Source organism: Nerophis ophidion, linkage group LG06 (assembly GCF_033978795.1).
Source record: "Nerophis ophidion isolate RoL-2023_Sa linkage group LG06, RoL_Noph_v1.0, whole genome shotgun sequence".
In the NCBI taxonomy this organism is placed as follows: Eukaryota; Metazoa; Chordata; class Actinopteri; order Syngnathiformes; family Syngnathidae; genus Nerophis; species Nerophis ophidion.
Genome location: NC_084616.1, coordinates 50,428,876 through 50,441,913, shown reverse-complemented (window position 1 = coordinate 50,441,913; position 13,038 = coordinate 50,428,876). Strand labels below are relative to the sequence as shown.

The 13,038-nt window shown below is 42.3% G+C and overlaps 1 protein-coding gene across 3 annotated transcripts in view; it reads right to left on the bottom strand.

The window, feature by feature from the left end:
• The window catches only part of zbtb46 (zinc finger and BTB domain containing 46), a 136,221-nt gene extending 123,616 nt beyond the window's left edge, over positions 1–12,605 (bottom strand). The window contains exon 1 of one of the 3 annotated variants that reach the window (XM_061904144.1): positions 12,320–12,605. The gene's annotated coding sequence lies outside the window, so the exon portion shown is untranslated. The remainder of the gene's footprint in view (positions 1–12,319) is intronic. The other 2 variants (XM_061904142.1, XM_061904143.1) reach the window with 2 other exon arrangements.
• Between the last annotated feature and the right edge of the window lie 433 nt (positions 12,606–13,038).

Below are 13,038 nucleotides of genomic sequence, written 5' to 3'. Positions count from 1 at the left end.
ACAATAAAAGCGTCATAGCCAATTATGCAAATTTTATGATGATGTCAGTTTGATTCTAACAGTGCCCCCGCCGCCACGAGTAGATTGCAGTTGTGTAGGAAACACTGGTGTAGTGCGGTGGGTGGCATGCCTCAGGAAGTAGAGCGTATCCTCCAGCGAATCAAATCCTGCTTCCCAATAATAATAATAATAATGGATTAGATTTATATCGCGCTTTTCTATTGTTAGATACTTAAAGCGCTCATAGAGAAGTGGGAACCCATCATTCATTCACACCTGGTGGTGGTAAGCTACATCTGTAACCACAGCTGCCCTGGGGTAGACTGACGGAAGCGTGGCTGCCAGTTTGCGCCTACGGCCCCTCCGACCACCACCAATCATCATTCATTCACCGGTGTGAGCGGCATCGGGGGCAAAGGGTGAAGTGTCCTGCCCAAGGACACTACGGCAGCGACTTTGATGTCCATAGGTGGGAAGCGAACCTGCAACCCTCAGGTTTCTGGCCCGGCCGCTCTACCCACTACGCCATTCCTCCATCTCATCCGTTGGTGTTATGTACGTGGTCAAGACACTTCAGCCACATTGTCCACACGGATGTTATACTGACCAAGATACTGTACACAATGGCTGCCCATTGCTCCTCAAGAGAATGGGTTTAATGCAGAGATTTTACGTTGTACATGTGGCAAATAAATACTGTTCTTCTCTCTTAACGACTAAAACCATTTGAATGCACTGTGGTGCAGTAAAAAAACACTTGAGTTGAGTACCTCCAAGTTCTACAAGTTAAAGTAAATAGTTGGACGTATTCCATCCAGAGCCAAGTCTCCTCCGAAGACTGATTCTTTGTAGTAAAAAAAAAAGAGAGTTTGCTTTGCTGTGCCTCAAGGCTACCTCCTACACTGTGATGAAATTAGAAGGCTCATGGACATCCTTACTTCTGTCTGCTCCTCTATCCTCATGTCTGTCTGTTATTTAACATAATCTGTCACCTGTTGACTAACATGAACGAGCACCATGGCTAGGCTTATGGAGCTCTATTGAACACTTCCCCCCTGACCCCACAGCGATAAATCATGTAAACATAAAAATGTCATTGCAAAAGACAACACGCACCTTGGAAACCTAATTTCAAGAAGTCACACATTCCCACATTGCGAGGCAGTGACAGTATCAGGTGTCGATCCAAATGCCAATCAGCCACCCCCTTCATGACAGTCAGAAGGATGGGGGTCGGAGACAGCAGAAGCTAGGCAGGGAGAGGTGCGGGGGTGAGAAAGCGATTAAAAAGAAGAGTGCAAGAAAAAGAGACAGTGTGAGACAAAGGCAAAGAGAATGACAATGAGTGAAAGGTGGTGGTGTTGGGGGAGGGGGGGGGGCAGAGAGGATGAGATGAAATGAAAAGGCCCATTGCAAGCTCACCGTCTGCGTTCACAGTGGCAGAAACAATGAGGCAGCAACAATGTGTGTAGCGCGTAGCTACGTGTTTCGATTTGTGTTCACTAATACTCAACATAAACCTCAGCGAGGGGGAGTTTGCCCCTTGCCACTGAAAAGAGGATGTGGACTTTCTCACTTCTGTTCATGTTTGGCTTCATCAGTCCTGTTTCAAGAGGAACTAAAATGACAAAAACGAGCTCCTGTGACAATGCCTTACTAAAAGTTGTGTATTTGCTTTCAAGGATACATGATATCTGGTAACACAGCACACACTAAGTGCATGATTGATGATTAATATAACATATATATATATATAGAGAAATGTCAGTATTTGTGGTGAGATATTTGAGTTGTGGAAGTTAAGTAGCCTTTTAGCTGGTAAATTGGAAGTTTAAGTCCAGCACACAACTGACAAATACAATTTGCACTGACACTAGCAACAGAGGTTTCAAAACTTGGTCAACAGTATTCTTGACCACAAAAAAGTGACACTACTGTTATTATTAAAAGCCTGAAACTGTTATTTTTAAAAAGCCATCATCTTTTCAGAAAAGTATTGCAAATAATTTAAGTCAAAACTTCCTAATCTGTGCTTGGCACGACAGATCACCACAATTTTAACGTGTAACAGACCTTTAAAAAAAATTTAAAAAATAATTTTAGATAAGAAGTATAATTTGAAAAATAATTCACTCGAATGTACTACATAAACTACAGTAGTTTTATGAAGTAATGTAATAATAATTGTGTTTGTTTTGATCTGTTCTGATGGGCGTCTTGCCGTCGTCTCATTACATCCAACATGATCAAAGAGCGTCAATAACAATGACCTGATATAAGTTATTACGCCAACCATCAAAATCATTGCATTTGGTTCTATGAATGTACAAACCTCACTAAAATCGAGGTGTTGCAATTGCACAAATTAATATTCATCCTTCAAGGAAGAAAACAATGACACAATAATGAAAATATATATTTAACACTGGTATTACAACAATACAAAATACAAAATAATAATGTACAAGGCAAATACCGGCATATAAGCCGCACCCACTAAATTTAGGAAGAAAAAAATCTGTTTCCATACAATATGGACATTGGCAATTGTAAATCGATTAGTAAACATAAATCATCAAGTATGTCTTTATTGTAAAAAAAAGTAATGCAGACATTTCTAAAAATGTGTCTGACCACAGCAAGCCACTACACGACATATCCGACCAGTTCCTTACTTTTAGGGCATTATCTTTAAGTTTCCATTGATTTAACATATGTAATGGGAATTATTTAACTGCTTTTTATTACAAACGCACTGTTTTTAAAAGTCACGAGTGGTGAATGCTTTCTTAGCAAAAAGAAAATATATGACAAACTGCATCAACATACATAAAATAAAAAGGCATAAAAAATTTAATTTTTTATTGAATTGTAGCTCCTGAATCGCAATCGAATCGTGAGGTGCCCAAAGATTACCAACTTCAGTTGTGAAATTAGTTGTTTAAAAAATATTTTGTTAATGGTTATTTACATACCTTATTGTTTCCAAACAGTGTCGTAACACGGCAATAAAACAGCTGATTAAACAAAACAGAAGTCATCGTCACAGACCCACGAGCTGCAAAAGCTAGCTCTTCAATCAGCAAACAGACTCAATAACTCTACAGTGACATGTTGGCACGTACAATTATGCATGAAAACAATCCTACAGACATCACACAAGGGACAGCTTGGTAAGTATGAATAGTTTTAGTTATATTGTAAAACTTACAAACGTTGCTTGGAGTGACGAATGAAGAATCCATACGAGTAGAAATGCTGCGGATGACTAATAGACGGAATGATGCTTGTACTTTTGGTTGAAAGCACTAAACTGAATGAAATACTGTAGATGTTTACCCAGCAGCACCTGCAGTAAATTAATTTGTACAAATGATGGTGCCATATCTCAAAGAATAACACACCTTTTCAATGTCTCTGCTTGTGTTTTAGGAAAAGTATTTGAATTATGGCCATTAGCGAATAAAAATCCATGAAATAGCTGCACCGTTTTATAAGCCCCTGGGTTTAGAGCGTAGAGGGCAAAAAGTACTAGCTTATTGTTTGGAATTTATAGTAAAAAGTGCCACAAACGGAGTTGAGTCGCTGGCGGGTATGCTCTTTTTTTGTGCAGTGTTGTTCACAACATCAGAATGTCGATTGGAATATTTGTATTTCAGGTGATTAAAAGTGACGTGGCGAACGCACTTGCTAAAAATGATAATTCCACCTTGCACGTTTTGCAGATGTCTGTCTTTTTCGGTTATATTGAAATATATCCACACCGCAGACGAGTTAACTCTACTCAACACAAAGCACTGCATCCTGCAATCGTCATCACAACATCTGTTTTCGTCCGCGTTTTTTGGAAGATAAAAATATTTTGGTCAAAGTTGAATTCTCAATGGGCGAACATTTTGTGGATCACTACTTTTATATTATTTGATGTTTTAAAGGAGGAAAGGAGGAAACAGGCTTCCCCGATACCTTCTCAGCCCCCTTTCTCACCTTTATTGCAGAGGCTCTTACTGATCTTTTAGACTACAATGACGGACCAAAAACGGGAGACACTAGTCCTGCATGGAGTCCACTCTTATTACGCTGAAGGGATGTTTAAATATGAACTCAGCAGGAGGGATTAAAATGAGAAAGGGAACAAGGAGAGGATGGAAATGAGAAAGAGAGTAGAGGAAGGGTAAAAATGAGAAATGGAGTAGGGGAGGCCACAGGAGGCACCTGGCCCACTTATAATAGGGAGGAGGAGGAGAGGTGAGAGATGAAGGAGTGGGAGGGGTAGGGGAGGAGGAAGAGTGGGACGGAGTAGAGGGCACAGAGAGGACGGGGCTGACATGAGGTTAGGCAACCAAAATATGAGGAAAGAAAACATGTGAAGCGATGAGCGTTAAGAAAAAAATGGGGGAGACAAATGAATGAGATTTTGGAGAGAGGAGTAGGTGGCCTTGCATTGCTTTGAATGGAGGCGGCGCGTGGGTGTGCGACAAAACACTAACACCTCGCACCAAACGTATTGATAAGTGACCATAACAGGCCGACGAAGGTTCAATCTCTTCTCCCGGCACACTGCCCATAGCACTAACATCCCATAATACCGCCCACAGTCCTTGCTCCACCCCGCATCAATGAATATTTCATGTCCTGATGGCACTTTTAAAGCAAAAACTAATTAGCACATCCAAGTTGATCTGGCATTAGTCATATCAGGCCAATTAAAAGCCCAAGTCCTACTGTACATGTTAATGGCAGCCAAGTGGAATAATTGTATTTTGAGCAGGGGAGGGAATGTTAAACAGGTCTTGTTAGCAGCACTTTAGCACTCCAGTTCACAACCGGATTACTAAACTCCACAAAGCCCTATAATGTTCATCAGGACAACACACACACACACACACACCCGCACGCACGCAAACACACACACACACACGCACACACGCGCACACACACACACCCGCACGCACGCAAACGCACACACGCGCACACACGCACACTTGCACACACACAAACACACACACACACACACACACACACACACACACACACACATATTTGAAAACACTAAACAAAGAGTCAGTGCATTAATTAGTGTCACCATTAATTCTACGGGGCCAGGTGTGACACTTGAAATGGGAGAAGTATCTATCCTGCTATCTATTTTCTATACGGCTTGCCCTGTGTTAAGTCTCAGGGACGATGGACTCCATCACCAATCAATAACAGGCGTGGACAGGATGAATATTTCTTGGGGATGATTTTAACACAGGATTGATGTCTAACATGGTTAAAAGGAGCAAACGTGTTGATGTATTGCTGGAATGCTTGTCATAAGATCTGTATTGTAGTGAGCAGACAAATGTGTGGATTTTTGTGTTTCTCTGTGTGCGTGTTTTCAAACCACACAACTTTAGACTGAGACAGACAGCTTTGACAAATACTGACTATAAAAGGTGAAGCGCAACAAAAAAAAACAAAGCAAATGCAAAAAGTTATTTTAGTGTTAGCGTATGTCTGTTTGATCAGCCACACTCTTCTCTTTGTCTCTCTCTCTCTCTCTCTCTCTCTCTCTCTCTTGTCCACTACCTCTCTTTCACTCTCTCTCACCTGAGCTTTGATATGGAAATCGGGCACCAGCCAGAGCCTGAGGCTAGAAGACCATTTGCTCAAAGCCGCTCAATTTCTCATCAAATGCTCATGCTGTGTGTATAAAAGACAAATTCATTCGGTGGGAAAAATAACAACTAACCAGCACACATGGTTCGGAGGCTCGCAGCACTCTGGAAGACGAATGTCCACATTTAAACCTCCACATTCTATAGAAATGTTTCACTAATGATTTTTCTTCACGGACCAGGCCTGAAGGCTCTATAAGTCACGACTAAGTCACTCATTAATGAACAACTAGGAGCGTATGTGTGTGTCTTTTCCGCTGCCCTGCCTGCTAGGTAATTGCATTGAGGAAGCCCACCCTGCATATCTACAATGCCAAGCCATTCAAGGACACTCACAACTGTGTGCAGAAAAATCGTCAAGATGCTGAAAATACCAAGCCGATACATTTCCCTTTTGCTTATAGTACAATGCAAAAATCTGCGATGAGGTGGCGACTTGTCCAGGGTGTACACTGCCTTCCGCCCGATTGTAGCTGAGATAGGTGCCAGCGCCCCCCGCGACCCCAAAATTTAATAAGCGTTAGAAAATGGATGGATGGATGAACAATGCAAAAATGTAATAAGTCCTTATCATGAAACATTAAAAACAAATACATTGGATTATAGCTGTGTTATTTCTAATTGACATTTAAAAAGTGTAATTGAAGTGCAAAGTGGATGTCTTTATGCATAAACAAACTCACACACTGCTATGAAATATTAAGATGGACGCCAGGAGATGATGTGTGTTTATGTGTGAGGTGGTGAGGATGGCTCAAACTCACCTTTTCTTAATTGGGGGGCAGAATGAGCAAGTTACATAGGTGGACAGGGATGACAGCTGCTACACACACACACACACGCACGCACGCACGCACACACACAAACACACACGCACACACACACACACACACACACACACATCCCCCACAGCCTCCCCACTAGGATTAGGAGCACCTGTATTCACAATGTACGATGCAGGCAGTTAAGCTAAAAAGCTTCCGGAGTTGTCGGGGACTGGGGGATGCAACTGGACCACAGTTTCAGGAGAGCCACTACATTGTCACGCTGACATGAAATCAAAAGTGAGAATTATAATATTCACAATGTGTCAGAAAAACAACCTGAGGGATGGCGACTTTAAAAAGTTAATTTGGTGCTGACAGGTGTGCCCATTAACAAGCAATCACCATGAGGAGAAGTGAGAGCTATAAAGCCATGAATGGAGCATAAGGTTGCTAACACAGAACAAATGTGCCTTGATGAAGCATTTGACCTCTTTTCTCTATTTCCACAGTCATTAAAGGAGGTGTGCTTACTACATAAACACACAAATACACTGTGGGTAGTACAAGGCGTCCCTGGGGATAAAAGCCAACTATAAGCAGTGATTGCACACATTTCAGCCTACAACCTGCATGGGGGCACTGAGCACTTCCTACACGCCAGCCGGCTCGCACACGCGCCAAGAAAGAGTGAGGGAATATCGTTACAAGCTTTAAAACCTGCCGGCCTAATCAACCCCTTCATTTTCACACCCCGCCCCCCCCAGCCTGGATGTAGTTGGTGATGAATAGATGGGTAACAGTGTGGCCCCTGCCTAAAAGAAATACTTAATTCTCCCTAGAACAGGGCACCAAGCACCCTAAAATGTCAATTCTTACATAATTTTGTAAGATTGTTTGATTTGGTTACAGATGACTTGTAATTTCCCCTCGAGGAGGTGGCGACTTGTCCAGGGTGTACGGCGACTTCCGCCTGATTGTAGCTGAGATAGGCACCAGCGCCCCCCGCGACCCCAAAGGAAATAAGCGGTAGAAAATGGATGGATTAATAAAGTATTTCTGATTAAGATTAATAAAGCAGTCTGTTGGTGAAAAAAAATCAGACAAAAAATGTCTTCAAGTCTCATCTCTTTCTCTTTGTAAAGAGTCATAAGGTAGAATCCTGGAAAGTCTTTGTAATCTCACATGTGCAGCTAATATTTTTTCCATCTCACAGATGATGTCGCCCCCGCACCTACTAGCTGGTGTCTTGGTCAGTTTTCAAGGTTTGCTGCACATACACTGAAGCCCACTACAGGGCAGCTGTGGATGAAACATTGTGGGAGGCAGTTCATGCAAAGTAGTTAATAGAAAACAAAGTAAAAACAAACTGATGGAAACACACACAAACACACACACACTCACTTCACGTAATCCTACAATAATTGAATAACTGAATGAAATAATTTGTAGGGCTTATCATATCAAGCTGCAACTCTCAACCTAGCATGAGGGAGGACGAAACAACCTTTAAATCCTACCAGGCCTTGAGACAATTTGGGAAATCACCAGATAGTCTTTTAATCCAACAATCCAGTTAGTCACTGTCAAACAGTCTGTGTGGGCCATTTACGCTGTAGCCCAGGGGTCTCCAACTGGCCTCACCAACTGTTTTTAAGTAACTCACTAAATGGTTAAAGAATCAAGTACATTGGTATTTTGCCGAGGTTATAAAATGGTACACAATGTCAGTTCAGGTTTGATACCTGGCTATTGGAGATGTCAATTGCCCTAATAAATGATGTGCTTCATCAGGAAGGGCATCCATCAATAAAAAACTAAAGCCATACTAGTATGCGATTGACTCAATGTAACTCTAGATAGAAGAAGCCAATAGACAACAAGTCCTTTGGTGTTGTCATATTGAATGACGCAAAATGATGCACATTGCAGATCACCTGACAACAAAAGACGTTTACTCACCATTGTTTGGTTGAAAGAGTGTTTTAGTGTTTACAAGGGAGATGATAACGTTATCTAAAACAGCAGGACTTCATTGTTTGTTCAGCCTTACTTTATGCACTAACTAATAATTGATGTACTAATAATAAGTGCTGTTTTATGTAGCAAAATAGTCCTGATACTGCAGGGTTAATTAACTGACGGCCATGGGCCAAATCCGTTGCGGGTATGACACCGACCGCAAGTCCTTAATAATATCAAATTTTAATGAATATACAAAAAAAGGAATAGTAGTGAAGCGAGAGATCCGGCCCCCAAAACAATGTAGTTCAATAGCCCTGTCATAAGGAAACAGGTTGGAGGCCCCTGTTGAATGAATGGATAAATAGATGGATGAAATAATGCATGTTTTAATCCTACCGCTTCTTCATGTCTAGGCAGTTTCTGATAGTTTGTTCACTCCAGGTTACACGTTTGAATGAGAAAACAAAGGATTCATGCATAGCTCAATTGATAAATAGATTAATAGAAGATAGATGTTTAATAGTTTAAAGTACTGTTTATGTTTAAAAATGTGGGAGAATGGAAATATCATCATCATCATCATCATCATCATCATCATCATCATGGGGAATCAGGCATGTTTGCAGGCATTGATGATCAGGGCTCTCCAGTCGTCTCTGTCGTCCACGCTATATCTAAGTTCTATATTATTGATATTTCTGATAAAATGTCTTTGGCTGTTGATATATGTTGTTTGTTGTTGACCAGGAGCTTTCTTCTACTAGTTTTCCTGTTAACATCAGTTTTTCTAAGATGTATTTTCTAATGTTACGTCAGAGGAATTTCAGCTGCCTATTTCAAATAGTTGCAATTAGGGCTGGGCGATATATTGAATATACTCGATATATCGTGAGTTTATCTCTGTGCGATATAAAAAATGACTATATCGTGATATTCGAGTATACGTTCTCACGCAGTTGCTTTTAGCTGTGGGCATTACACTGCATGCTTTTCTCACTCTTTCTTGTCTCGCCTTCTCACAGAGAGATAAAACAAGCGCACCTTGTTGCATACGTTACATACTGTCGCGCGTGCAACGTCAGACGCTCTCTCAGAGCAGACAGGTAGCGGCATGGGTAAAGTTAGTTGTGATGCTAGTGGTGCGGTGCGAGTGGTAATACGAGAGAAAGAAGGTTCGAATCTGGTAACAAATGAAGGAAGAATCAATTCCCAAGAAAAACAGCACGGGGTCCATCATCTCGCGGTGGTTTGGCTTCAAGCGGAAATAAGTTAAAGAGACAACCGTAATATGTCAAGGATGCGGCAAAAGAGTTGCTATAAAAAGTATCACCTCCTGCTAATGCGCAGTATCATTTCAAAAGTCACCTGCTAGAGAATAAGGGGTGATTGAAACTCCGTATGTCAACATATCCGTTTGGTGCCACACCAACAAAATGCCCAAGCCACCATTTCCACAACACCGTATGAAAAAAATTGTTAACAACAGAAGGAGATAACGCCTGCGGTAACCTACCACATAGCGAAGGACATACACTATTTGATGTCTTATTATGCAACTCATTTTTATTTGACAGTTATTGAAATATCTTGTGTGACATCATGCACAAAAGTGCACTTTATTTGTTTTAAAACTATTGTAGTGGCGCTCTGTACAAAAAGTGCACTTTAATTTAATGTTGTTTTGATATGTCATCTTAGTGACATCTTGCACAAAAGTGCACTAATAGCTTGTTTTTAAATGTCTCTGACAATCCTGCACTTTCTGTTTTGAAATGACATGAATGTTTGTGCCAATGCTTAATAAACTGTTGAATAAATACAGTTTTGGTCAATTGACTTAGTTGTGAGTTTCCTTCTCTGCATGAAAGTTTAAAATGAGCATATATTAATGCGGTTTGGACAAGAATGTTTTAATGTAGACACATAGAATCATCATACTGGTGTGATTATATGTATCAAGTTTTAATTCAAGACTAAGGCAAAATATCCAGATATATAGTGTGTATCGTGACATGGCCTAAAAATATCAACATATTAATATATATCCGAGACTGACATTTTTGCAGCAAATTACACATTGAAAACACTCTAGCGCTTCGGTTGTAGAGAGGAGTTAAAACTGTTAGAAAAAAAAAAAATAACCTCATAATGGCCAGGAGCCACTACAATGGACACTTGGAGATTGCAAAACAGGGCTAATTTTCCTGAAAAGTGTAACTCTAACAAAAGCAATAGACCAGAAACAAATGTCCACTACAGAGAATGCTGCTTCTCAAAATAAGAACATTAGTAAATGGAAAAATCTGGCCTCCCGATCCTTAGCTTTTACAAAATGTGGCCCCTGGAAGATGCATCCATCCATCCATCCATTTCCTACCGCGTGTCCCTTTTGGGGTCGCGGGGGTGCTGGAGCCTCTCTCAGCTGCATTCGGGCGGAAGGTGGTGTACACTTTGGACATACAACATTCACACACTAGGGCCAATTTGGTGTTGCCAATCAACCTATCCCCAGGTGTGTGTCTTTGGCGGTGGAAGGAAGCCGGAGTGCCCGGAGGGAACCCACGCAGTCATGGGGAGAACATGCAAACTCCACACAGAAAGATCCCGAGCCTGGGACTGAACTCAGGACTACTCAGGACCTTCGTATTGTGAGGTACATGTACTAACCCCTGTTCCACCCTGCTGGAACAATTGAGTTTAATATCTTTATCCATCCATCCATCCATTTCTACCGCTTATTCCTTTCGGAGTCGCTGGAGTGCTGGAGCCTATCTCAGCTACAATCATACAGTGGCCTACTCAGTGGCCTAGTGGTTAGAGTGTCCGTCCTGAGATCGGTAGGTTGTGTCAACTCACTGGCCTAGTGGTTAGAGTGTCCGCCCTGAGATCGGTAGGTTGTGAGTTCAAACCCCGGCCAAGTCATACCAAAGACTATAAAAAAAATGGGACTCATTACCTCCCTGCTTGGCACTCACCATCAAGGGTTGGAATTGGGGGTTAAATCACCATAAATGATTCCGGGGCGTGGCACCGCTGCTGCCCACTGTTCCCCTCACCTCTCAGGGGGTGATCAAGGGTGATGGGTCAAATGCAGAGAATAATTTGGCCACACCAAGAGTGTGTGTGACAATCATTGGTACTTTAACTTTTAACTTTACAGGTATATTATTATGCCAGCGCCCCTCGCTACCGCAAAAGGGAATAAGCGGTAGAAAATGGATGGATGGATTGTTATTATTACAATATTTCATTCACAAAAGCCTCCACAAGAGCATTAGTTTTCTGAACAGAAAGTTTAGAAAGCACTACTACAAAAGAGGTGTGTGTGTGTGTGTGTGTGTGTGTGTGTGTGTGTGTTGTACTCCCACAACACACACACACACACACACACACATACAGAAACACTATACAAAACATCAGATGGTTAGAAGAAGAGTGCGACATTTCAAAAGCTAAACTGTCTTCTGTAAATGTCTTGTCTGGCAGACAACTTTGATCCGTTGACGCAGCAGAAATTTCCCTTTAGAGAATTCCCCCTTTGTGGAGGTTATGTGAGGATTTCCATCCTCCAGACGTCTGCACGGGGCATCCTCACACTCTCAGCCGGGAGAAAGTGCTCATGGGCGGCGTGCAGTTCTTAACTTTCAGGCGTTCAAAAGTCTAATTATTTTTGGCAAAAGTGTGAGGAAGTTCTCGAGCGACGGACATGATGTGTCAGACAACACAATGAAAGGCAGCGTCCGTAAATATAAAGCCGACATAAATGAAACAGGTACTGCTGAGCCCCGAAGACAACGCACCGGTGTGAGGATAAAAGACACAAACATGTCACAGTCATGTCGTCCAAGCTGTCCAACAAGGAGCTGAGAGACGCGCAGCGTGTCTCCGTGTTTGTTTGTTTTGTCAATGCAGCGCGGTCAGACATACCTGTTGTTACCCCATGGACTCAGAGGGTGGACGGCGGTGTGTGTTCCCTCCGAGTCTGACGTGCGGTGACCGTCTCACGGACACGACACGGGCAGCCGGACTGGAGGGGAGAGATGGTCGAGGACTGGGGGTGTCCACCTGGAAGTGTGTCCTCCCCTCTGCCTGTCTTTTCTGCTAAGTGTAATTCCCCCGTCTTTTCTCCCACAGCACCAGCAGCCCTGTGCTCGCTCTCTCTCTCTCTCTCTCTCTCTCTCCGTCTCTCTCTCCCCTTGCCTTTCCTCCCCCCGCACTCCGTCCTCTTCCTCCTTACTCTTTCTCCCTTTCTCATAAGGACCACGCCAATAATGATAATACTAATATTATTCGTACAAATATGTAAGTCTGGGAGGAGTATGATGTAGTGTAAGCAGTAATGGGGGAGGGGGGGCATCTGTTGCCATGGGGCTCATAGTGACTAGGGGCTAACTCACCCCCTCTGGTGGTAGCCATAGGGAGAACACCACTTGTTGGGGGTGGGGGGGGTGGATGTTGGGTAATTCCATTAACCTGTGATTATTGTTCCAAAGTTTGATCGGTTCTGTTCGGATCATTTCGTGATATTGCCATCTTTTTGCTGAAAGGATTTAGTAGAGAACATCGACGATAAAGTTCGCAACTTTTGGTCGCTCTTAAAAAAAAGCATTGCCTGTACCGGAAGTAGCAGACGATGTGCGTGTGAC